Source organism: Chiloscyllium punctatum, chromosome 35 (assembly GCF_047496795.1).
Source record: "Chiloscyllium punctatum isolate Juve2018m chromosome 35, sChiPun1.3, whole genome shotgun sequence".
NCBI lineage: Eukaryota > Metazoa > Chordata > Chondrichthyes > Orectolobiformes > Hemiscylliidae > Chiloscyllium > Chiloscyllium punctatum.
In genome coordinates this window covers 20,063,518-20,074,218 of record NC_092773.1, presented here as the reverse complement: position 1 = coordinate 20,074,218, position 10,701 = coordinate 20,063,518, and positions in this window count along the sequence as shown.

Sequence of the window (10,701 nt, the reverse complement as noted above, 5' to 3'; positions counted from 1 at the left end):
GGAGTCTCTGGGCCCCGGTGTTGAGGGAGTCTCTGGGCCCCCCGGTGTTGAGGGACTCTCTGGGCCCCGGTGTTGAGGGAGTCTCTGGGCCCCGGTGTTGTAGGACTCTCTGGGCCCCGGTGTTGAGGGAGTCTCTGGGCCCCCCCGGTGTTGAGGGAGTCTCTGGGCCCCGGTGTTGAGGGAGTCTCTGGGCCCCGGTGTTGAGGGAGTCTCTGGGCCCCGGTGTTGAGGGAGTCTCTGGGCCCCCCCGGTGTTGAGGGAGTCTCTGGGCCCCCCGGTGTTGAGGGAGTCTCTGGCCCCCGGTGTTGAGGGTGTCTCTGGGCCCCGGTGTTGAGGGAGTCTCTGGGCCCCCCCGGTGTTGAGGGAGTCTCTGGGCCCCGGTGTTGAGGGAGTCTCTGGGCCCCCCCGGTGTTGAGGGAGTCTCTGGGCCCCAGTGTTGAGGGAGTCTCTGGTCCCACGGTGTTGAGGGAGTCTCTGGGCCCCGGTGTTGAGGGAGTCTCTGGGCCCCCCGGTGTTGAGGGAGTCTCTGGGCCCCGGTGTTGAGGGAGTCTCTGGGCCCCCCGGTGTTGAGGGAGTCTCTGGGCCCCGGTGTTGAGGGAGTCTCTGGGCCCCGGTGTTGAGGGAGTCTCTGGGCCCCAGTGTTGAGGGAGTCTCTGGGCCCAGTGTTGAGGGAGTCTCTGGGCCCCCCGGTGTTGAGGGAGTCTCAGGTCCCCGGTGTTGAGGGAGTCTCTGGGCCCCCCGGTGTTGAGGGAGTCTCTGGGCCCCGGTGTTGAGGGAGTCTCTGGGCCCCAGTGTTGAGGGAGTCTCTGGGCCCCGGTGTTGAGGGAGTCTCTGGGCCCCCCAGTGTTGAGGGAGTCTCTGGGCCCCCCGGTGTTGAGGGAGTCTCTGGGCCCCGGTGTTGAGGGAGTCTCTGGGCCCCCCGGTGTTGAGGGAGTCTCTGGGCCCCCCGGTGTTGAGGGAGTCTCTGGGCCCCCCCGGTGTTGAGGGAGTCTCTGGGCCCCGGTGTTGAGGGAGTCTCAGGGCCCCGGTGTAGAGGGAGTCTCTGGCCCCCGGTGTTGAGGGAGTCTCTGGGCCCCCCGGTGTTGAGGGAGTCTCTGAGCCCCGGTGTTGAGGGACTCTCTGGGCCCCGGTGTTGAGGGAGTCTCTGGGCCCCGGTGTTGAGGGAGTCTCTGGGCCCCGGTGTTGAGGGAGTCTCTGGGCCCCGGTGTTGAGGGAGTCTCTGGGCCCCCCGGTGTTGAGGGACTCTCTGGGCCCCGGTGTTGAGGGAGTCTCTGGGCCCCCGGTGTTGTAGGACTCTCTGGGCCCCGGTGTTGAGGGAGGTCTCTGGGCCCCCCCGGTGTTGAGGGAGTCTCTGGGCCCCGGTGTTGAGGAGTCTCTGGGCCCGGTGTTGAGGGAGTCTCTGGGCCCCGGTGTTGAGGGAGTCTCTGGGCCCCCCCGGTGTTGAGGGAGTCTCTGGGCCCCCCGGTGTTGAGGGAGTCTCTGGCCCCCGGTGTTGAGGGTGTCTCTGGGCCCCGGTGTTGAGGGAGTCTCTGGGCCCCCCCGGTGTTGAGGGAGTCTCTGGGCCCCGGTGTTGAGGGAGTCTCTGGGCCCCCCCGGTGTTGAGGGAGTCTCTGGGCCCCAGTGTTGAGGGAGTCTCTGGTCCCACGGTGTTGAGGGAGTCTCTGGGCCCCGGTGTTGAGGGAGTCTCTGGGCCCCCCGGTGTTGAGGGAGTCTCTGGGCCCCGGTGTTGAGGGAGTCTCTGGGCCCCCCGGTGTTGAGGGAGTCTCTGGGCCCCGGTGTTGAGGGAGTCTCTGGGCCCCGGTGTTGAGGGAGTCTCTGGGCCCCAGTGTTGAGGGAGTCTCTGGGCCCAGTGTTGAGGGAGTCTCTGGGCCCCCCGGTGTTGAGGGAGTCTCAGGTCCCCGGTGTTGAGGGAGTCTCTGGGCCCCCCGGTGTTGAGGGAGTCTCTGGGCCCCGGTGTTGAGGGAGTCTCTGGGCCCCAGTGTTGAGGGAGTCTCTGGGCCCCGGTGTTGAGGGAGTCTCTGGGCCCCCAGTGTTGAGGGAGTCTCTGGGCCCCCCGGTGTTGAGGGAGTCTCTGGGCCCCGGTGTTGAGGGAGTCTCTGGGCCCCCCGGTGTTGAGGGAGTCTCTGGTCCCCCGGTGTTGAGGGAGTCTCTGGGCCTCCCGGTGTTGAGGGAGTCTCTGGGCCCCCCGGTGTTGAGGGAGTCTCTGGGCCCCGGTGTTGAGGGAGTCTCTGGGCCCCGGTGTTGAGGGAGTCTCTGGGCCCCCCGGTGTTGAGGGAGTCTCTGGGGCCCCGGTGTTGAGGGAGTCTCTGGGCCCCCCGGTGTTGAGGGAGTCTCTGGGCCCCGGTGTTGTAGACTCTCTGGGCCCCGGTGTGAGGGAGTCTCTGGGCCCCGGTGTTGAGGGAGTCTCTGGTCCCGGTGTTGAGGGAGTCTCTGGGCCCCTATGTTGAGGGAGTCTCTGGGCCCCGGTGTTGAGGGAGTCTCTGGGCCCCAGTGTTGAGGGAGTCTCTGGGCCCCCCGGTGTTCAGGGAGTCTCTGGGCCCCGGTGTTGAGGGAGTCTCTGGGCCCCGGTGTTGAGGGAGTCTCTGGTCCCCGGTGTTGAGGGAGTCACTGGGCCCCGGTGTTGAGGGGGTCTCTGGGCCCCGGTGTTGAGGGAGTCTCTGGGCCCCGGTGTTGAGGGAGTCTCTGGGCCCCTATGTGAGGGAGTCTCTGGGCCCCGGTGTTGAGGGACTCTCTGGGCCCGGTGTTGAGGGACTCTCTGGGCCCCGGTGTTGAGGGAGTCTCTGGGCCCCGGTGTTGAGGGAGTCTCTGGGCCCCGGTGTTGAGGGAGTCTCTGGGCCCCCCCGGTGTTGAGGGAGTCTCTGGGCCCCCCGGTGTTGAGGGAGTCTCTGGGCCCCCCCGGTGTTGAGGGAGTCTCTGGGCCCCCCGGTGTTGAGGGAGTCTCTGGGCCCCCCCGGTGTTGAGGGAGTCTCTGGGCCCCCCCGGTGTTGAGGGAGTCTCTGGGCCCCCCGGTGTTGAGGGAGTCTCTGGGCCCCGGTGTTGAGGGAGTCTCTGGGCCCCCCGGTGTTGAGGGAGTCTCTGGGCCCCGGTGTTGAGGGAGTCTCTGGGCCCTGGTGTTGAGGGAGTCTCTGGCCCCGGTGTTGAGGGAGTCTCTGGGTCCCCGGTGTTGAGGGAGTCTCTGGGCCCCGGTGTTGAGGGAGTCTCTGGGCCCCCCCGGTGTTGAGGGAGTCTCTGGGCCCCCCCCGGTGTTGAGGAGTCTCTGGGCCCCCCGGTGTTGAGGGAGTCTCTGGGCCCAGTGTTGAGGGAGTCTCTGGGCCCCGGTGTTGAGGGAGTCTCTGGGCCCCTATGTTGAGGGAGTCTCTGGGCCCCAGTGTTGAGGGAGTCTATGGGCCCCGGTGTTGAGGGAGTCTCTGGGCCCCCCGGTGTTGAGGGAGTCTCTGGGCCCCGGTGTTGAGGGAGTCTCTGGGCCCCGGTGTTGAGGGAGTCTCTGGGCCCCCCGGTGTTGAGGGAGTCTCCGGGCCCCCCGGTGTTGAGGGAGTCTCTGGGCCCCGGTGTTGAGGGAGTCTCTGGGCCCCGGTGTTGAGGGAGTCTCTGGGTCCCCCGGTGTTGAGGGAGTCTCTGGGCCCCCCGGTGTTGAGGGAGTCTCTGGGCCCCGGTGTTGAGGGAGTCTCTGGGCCCCGGTGTTGAGGGAGTCTCTGGGCCCCCCCGGTGTTGAGGGAGTCTCTGGGCCCCCCGGTGTTGAGGGAGTCTCTGGGCCCCCCGGTGTTGAGGGAGTCTCTGGGCCCCCCCGGTGTTGAGGGAGTCTCTGGGCCCCGGTGTTGAGGGAGTCTCTGGGCCCCCCCGGTGTTGAGGGAGTCTCTGGGCCCCCCCGGTGTTGAGGGACTCTCTGGGCCCCGGTGTTGAGGGAGTCTCTGGGCCCCAGTGTTGAGGGAGTCTATGGGCCCCGGTGTTGAGGGAGTCTCTGGGCCCCGGTGTTGAGGAGTCTCTGGGCCCCGGTGTTGAGGGAGTCTCTGGGCCCCGGTGTTGAGGGAGTCTCTGGGTCCCCGGTGTTGAGGGAGTCTCTGGGCCCCCCCGGTGTTGAGGGAGTCTCTGGGCCCCGGTGTTGAGGGAGTCTCTGGGCCCCGGTGTTGAGGGACTCTCTGGGCCCCGGTGTTGAGGGAGTCTCTGGGTCCCCCGGTGTTGAGGGAGTCTATGGGCCCCGGTGTTGAGGGAGTCTCTGGGCCCCCCGGAGTTGGGGGGGGGGGGTGGTGAGCTGTTCCTCAGGGGCCCAGACGCTCCCCAGGGAGTTACTGACAGCATTGGGCCCGATCACTCACTCTGACAGCAGCGATCCCATTTACCGTCCTCCCCCCAGATCCGGTGCCCGAAACCCCAGCGAGGGCAGCGGTTTGGGAAGGTGAAGCCGGTGCCTCTGCCTCCCTGGAGAGCTGCGGGGGGGGGGCGGGGGGTCAGGAACACTGCCTCCTGCTGACCCCTCCAGGTTGGGATCACCTTTGAGATCCAGCTGACGCCCTCCGGCCCACATCAGGCAGTCCCTTCTCCTGTAGCCAGCCTGCCCCGACCAGGCGGGGGAGAGAGAGGGAGGGAGAGCGAGGGAATCTGAGCCAGGCTGGAGTCCCCCCCCCCCCCCCTCCTCCCCCCTCCCCCCTCCCCTGCATTTGGGGCTCTAGCAAGGTTCAGTGCTAACTGCTGGGGAGCTCCCTCACTCTGGCCTCTGAGAGGCATTTGCTGACCGTCAAGGCCTCTCTTTGTGGTTGCGGTTGGGGGGGTGAGGGTCCTCAGCGATTCCAAGACTCCACGCTTCACGCTGACAACCGTCTCCATCCCGAAAGTCAGCTTGCTCTCCCCCAGCACCGTGGTCCGGCTGAAATCAAACTGAACTGTCAGGGCGTCCCCCCCACAAACGTTCCCTCCGTCCCTCACCCGTCCCGTCTCCACCCGGCACTGCCACACCACCTGGGTTTCTCCCAACATTCGCTGCCTGTCTCCCGGGCGTCTGACAGGGACTCCCCGCTCCCACCGCAACACCCCCACTCCCCCACCTTCAACGGAATCATCAAGGTGTCCAGCTCCCCAGAGCACAGTGTAGCCAGTGTCACTGGGCCCCCCGGTGTTGAGGGAGTCTCTGGGCCCCCCCAGTGTTGAGGGAGTCTCTGGGCCCCCCCGGTGTTGAGGGAGTCTCTGGGCCCCGGTGTTGAGGGTGTCTCTGGGCCCCGGTGTTGAGGGAGTCTCTGGGCCCCGGTGTTGAGGGACTCTCTGGGCCCCGGTGTTGAGGGAGTCTCTGGGCCCCCCGGTGTTGAGGGAGTCTCTGAGCCCCGGTGTTGAGGGACTCTCTGGGCCCCGGTGTTGAGGGACTCTCTGGGCCCCGGTGTTGAGGGAGTCTCTGGGCCCCGGTGTTGAGGGAGTCTCTGGGCCCCGGTGTTGTAGGACTCTCTGGGCCCCGGTGTTGAGGGAGTCTCTGGGCCCCCCCGGTGTTGAGGGAGTCTCTGGGCCCCGGTGTTGAGGGAGTCTCTGGGCCCCGGTGTTGAGGGAGTCTCTGGGCCCCCCCCGGTGTTGAGGGAGTCTCTGGGCCCCCCGGTGTTGGGGGAGTCTCTGGGCCCCCCCGGTGTTGAGGGTGTCTCTGGGCCCCGGTGTTGAGGGAGTCTCTGGGCCCCCCCGGTGTTGAGGGAGTCTCTGGGCCCCGGTGTTGAGGGAGTCTCTGGGCCCCCCCGGTGTTGAGGGAGTCTCTGGGCCCCGGTGTTGAGGGAGTCTCTGGGCCCCGGTGTTGAGGGAGTCTCTGGGCCCCGGTGTTGAGGGAGTCTCTGGGCCCCCGGTGTTGAGGGAGTCTCTGGGCCCCCCCGGTGTTGAGGGAGTCTCTGGGCCCCGGTGTTGAGGGTGTCTCTGGGCCCCGGTGTTGAGGGAGTCTCTGGGCCCCGGTGTTGAGGGACTCTCTGGGCCCCGGTGTTGAGGGAGTCTCTGGGCCCCGGTGTTGAGGGAGTCTCTGGGCCCCGGTGTTGAGGGAGTCTCTGGGCCCCGGTGTTGAGGGAGTTTCTGGGTCCCCGGTGTTGAGGGAGTCTCTGGGCCCCGATGTTGAGGGAGTCTCTGGGCCCCGGTGTTGAGGGAGTCTCTGGGCCCCTATGTTGAGGGAGTCTCTGGGCCCCGGTGTTGAGGGAGTCTCTGGGCCCCCCGGTGTTGAGGGAGTCTTTGGGCCCCGGTGTTGAGGGAGTCTCTGGGCCCTGGTGTTGAGGGAGTCTCTGGGCCCCGGTGTTGAGGGAGTCTCTGGGCCCCCCGGTGTTGAGGGAGTCTCTGGGCCCCCCGGTGTTGAGGGAGTCTCTGGGCCCCGGTGTTGAGGGACTCTCTGGGCCCCGGTGTTGAGGGAGTCTCTGGGCCCCCCCGGTGTTGAGGGAGTCTCTGGGCCCCCCCGGTGTTGAGGGAGTCTCTGGACCCAGTGTTGAGGGAGTCTCTGGGCCCCGGTGTTGAGGGAGTCTCTGGGCCCCTATGTTGAGGGAGTCTCTGGGCCCCAGTGTTGAGGGAGTCTATGGGCCCCGGTGTTGAGGGACTCTCTGGGCCCCGGTGTTGAGGGAGTCTCTGGGCCCCCCCGGTGTTGAGGGAGTCTCTGGGCCCCCTGGTGTTGAGGGAGTCTCTGGGCCCCAGTGTTGAGGGAGTCTATGGGCCCCGGTGTTGAGGGAGTCTCTGGGCCCCGGTGTTGAGGGAGTCTCTGGGCCCCAGTGTTGAGGGAGTCTATGGGCCCCGGTGTTGAGGGAGTCTCTGGGCCCCGGTGTTGAGGGAGTCTCTGGGCCCCCCGGTGTTGTAGGACTCTCTGGGCCCCGGTGTTGAGGGAGTCTCTGGGCCCCCCCGGTGTTGAGGGACTCTCTGGGCCCCGGTGTTGAGGGAGTCTCTGGGCCCCGGTGTTGAGGGAGTCTCTGGGTCCCCGGTGTTGAGGGAGTCTCTGGGCCCCCCCGGTGTTGAGGGAGTCTCTGGGCCCCGGTGTTGAGGGAGTCTCTGGGTCCCCGGTGTTGAGGGAGTCTCTGGGCCCCCGGTGTTGAGGGAGTCTCTGGGCCCCTATGTTGAGGGAGTCTCTGGGCCCCAGTGTTGAGGGAGTCTCAGGGCCCCGGTGTTGTAGGACTCTCTGGGCCCCGGAGTTGAGGGAATCTCTGGGCCCCGGTGTTGTAGGACTCTCTGGGCCCCGGTGTTGAGGGAGTCTCTGGGCCCCGGAGTTGAGGGAGTCTCAGGGCCCCGGTGTTGTAGGACTCTCTGGGCCCCCCGGTGTTGAGGGAGTCTCTGGGCCCCGGTGTTGTAGGACTCTCTGGGCCCACTACTCTGTCTGGGAGACAGCGGGTGAGATGCCGGCCCCCTCACCCCCACTTGCTGAATTCCCCGAGTTCGGCTGACTGGGAGCGGGGTTATCCCCTTCTCTGAAACCCAACCCAACAGCCAGGTTCACCTCGGGGGGGGGGTCCGAGCTGGTGAACTGCAGGAAATCCCCAGGGAGGAACGACCCGTCCCACTGAGAGTCCTTGCAGAAGCAGAGACACTGGCTGAGATGTTCTGTGTGAGTGGCCTGCTGATGGCGGTTGGTTCTGATCATCTGGGTGTGCTGTTGACAGAACCGTCCTCGCTGCTGAACTCTCCTCACCTCCCCTCTCTCTCTCTCTCTCTCTCTCTGTCTCCAGGTTCTGCACGCACCACCCAGCCCTGACAGCAGCGAGCAGACGAACCGGCGGCGTTGGGTTTGCAAGGGGAAGACAAAAATCGACTTTACCTTAGGCTACACGCATGAGCTCCACCTGAGAGTTACTCACCTCAATTCGCATGATCGACCTGCCAACCGCATGTGTCTCTCGGACCAGCCAAGGGGACGTGAGATGGGCACCATCGACCCGGCAGCTGGGACACGGACTTCCGATTATCAGATGTAGATGGAGCATCTCCGCCCACCCACCCCATCCCTCGACTCGACTCCCCCTTTCCAACAGCCCAACCAGTCCCACCCTGAACGCTCACCTCTCTCTCTCTCCCCTTGGAGATGGGTTGGAGCTGACATCTCGGAATGGTCTTCCATTCAGTTGCTTTTTCTTTCGCTGCCTGTGGTTCATTTTGAATACTATGCAAAAAAAAACAGCGGTGCACAGCAATATATCCATCCCAGCGTCTTTCAGGACAGTTGCACAAGCAGCTGATCAGGCAGAAACCCTGTTCTGTTCTGCAACGATGGCTTTATTTTTTGTCAGCATTGACACTGGTTCAGCACTGACCCTTTCACCAAGGCTTTGATGCATCTGAGTTCTCTGTTGCTGTGTTTTTTTTTCGTTTGTGTAAAGGGTTTTGTTTTTTTTTTGCAGTGAGATTTCTGTTTGGTTGCAGTCTCCTTCACCCTCCACACACACACACACAGACACACACACCCTCTCACAGGGAATACTCCCTCTCATAACCCTCGAGTGAGCGAGGAGCCACCTTCAAGCTATGGAGAAAGCTCTCTGCACAGCCCCGAAAGGTTGACCCCCTCTCTCTCTCTCTGCAGGCGCTGACCGAGCTGTTGAGTTTCTCCAGCTCTTCAAATTTCCGACCCTGATGTTTCTGACGTGTTCCTGCCAGTGCAGACGGTCTGTGTTGCCAATTCTGTGATGGGGGGTGGGGGGGGGGGGCGAATCCCTGTTTGATCCCTCAGACAAACTAGAAGGTTGGACTTCAGCCTGGAGGGTCTCTCTCAGTGAGGGCACCCTCTCCCTCCGCCCACCTTCCCCCACCATCCCCAGACACATACCCAGAGCCACCCCCTGCAGCCAGTTCCCCCTCCCTGTCACTGAGATACAGTCTTGTCTCTCTCTCTCCCCCCCACCCTGGGGTCCCTGCTGTGGGTTCGTCCCCCTCAGTCCGCCTGTCTGCAGAGAAAGGAGGAGGGGGGAGGTGGTCTACCCAAGGGCAGCACCTCACACCATTCCCACCCCCTCCCCCAGTCTGGGTGGGAGCTGACAATCTGCATTCTCCCCCCCACCCTGAGGGGGACTGGAGGGGGACTGTGGAAATGAAATAAGGAATGGGGTGTCAACTTCTCTCCCTCCCCCCCGATACACCCCTCCCCTTCAGTAACCTTCTCTCCACCCCCCATCACCCTCTCCCGACCATCAACTCCCTCCCCCATCTTCCCCTCAGTCACCCCACACCCTTCTTCCCCTCTCACTGCCCCCAGTCATCCCCTCTTCCCCCATCACTCCGTCTCTCCCCCATCAACCCTTTTCCCCTCTCACCCCCAGGAACCCTTTCTCTCCCACCCCGTCACCCCTCCTGGCCATCCCGCTGTGCACCACCCCGCACTCTCTCCCCCGACACCCCTCTTCCCCTCTCACACCCCCAGTCACCCCACTCTCTTCCCCCATCAACCCTTTTCCCCTCTCACCCCCAGGAACCCTTTCTCTCCCACCCCGTCACCCCTCCTGGCCATCCCGCTGTGCACCACCCCGCACTCTCTCCCCTGACACCCCTCGTCCCCTCTCACACCCCCAGTCACCCCACTCTCTTCCCCCATCAACCCTTTTCCCCTCTCACCCCCAGGAACCCTTTCTCTCCCATCCCGTCACCCCTCCTGGCCATCCCGCTGTGCACCCCCACTCACTCTCTCCCCTCACTCCTCCACCCATTGGTCTCTACCTTCCCTCGTTACCCCCACAGTCAGTCACCCCCCCCCCCCCCCCAGGTCACCTGTTGTGACTCTCCCCAGGTTCTGAGGGTGACCTCTTTCAGACTTCACTCAGACAGGCCGGACCTCTCTGGAGTGGGGCCCCTCTCTGAGGTGGAGAGGTTGCCGTTTCGGACATTGGCTCTCCGTCAGGAACGTCTCCCGCTCCTCCGATGCTGCGGGGATTTTCCGGCACCCACCCCACTTTCTGACTCTGACTCTCCAGCAGCTGCAGCCCTCCTGGGAAGTCCCGGGTTCGTGAAGGTTATGACCGCCCCCCCTCCCCCCCCCCACCCACCTGCCAAGGATGCTTCCCCCCCCCCCCCCCCCCTCTTCCCCAGCTTCTGGACTGGCACTTCCTGCCGCTTGCCTGACTGCCCTGATCCTGATGACCAGGCCGGTCTCCCGGGGCCAGCCTCTGCTGGGGTGGGGGTTGGGATTGAGAGAGTGTTCCCGGGGAGGTTCCAGCCACTGCCCTCCAGGACACATGCTCGTGCTCCCTGGCCAACGTCTCTGGTTAGCAGCCCCCACTTTCACGGTTCAGTCACCTCACTGTCCCCTCCCACCACCGCTCGTCATGCCGAGAGGTTTGCTCACCCCCCCCCCACCCCCCCCTACAGCGTGGGAACAGGCCTTTCGGCCTATCGAGTCCCCACGCTGACCCTCCGAAGAGCATCCCACCCATACCCACCTCCCTCTGCCCTCTCCCTGTGACCCAGGGCGAACCCCCCCCACCCCAATGGGGGCGACAGAGACTGTGGTTTCCTCCCACAGTCCTGGGCCAGCGTTACTCAGGCAGGTCGCTGATCCCGGCCCTCAGACGCTGCGGCATTCCCAGTCTCGGGAACGCTGACGGCCTTCTGACCTGAAGCTGGGGCAGGCAGCACCCGGTTTGACCACACTCTCGGGAAGCTGCTTCTCTCCCGATCGTTGGGAAGTCCCGGGAGAGGAGGGAGCCCCCACGTCAGCCGGGCCCAGGCCTCTTGAGTGCCAGCTGCCGACCGGCTGAAGGGCAGGAGCTCAAACAAGTCGGGCACCTCTTTGGC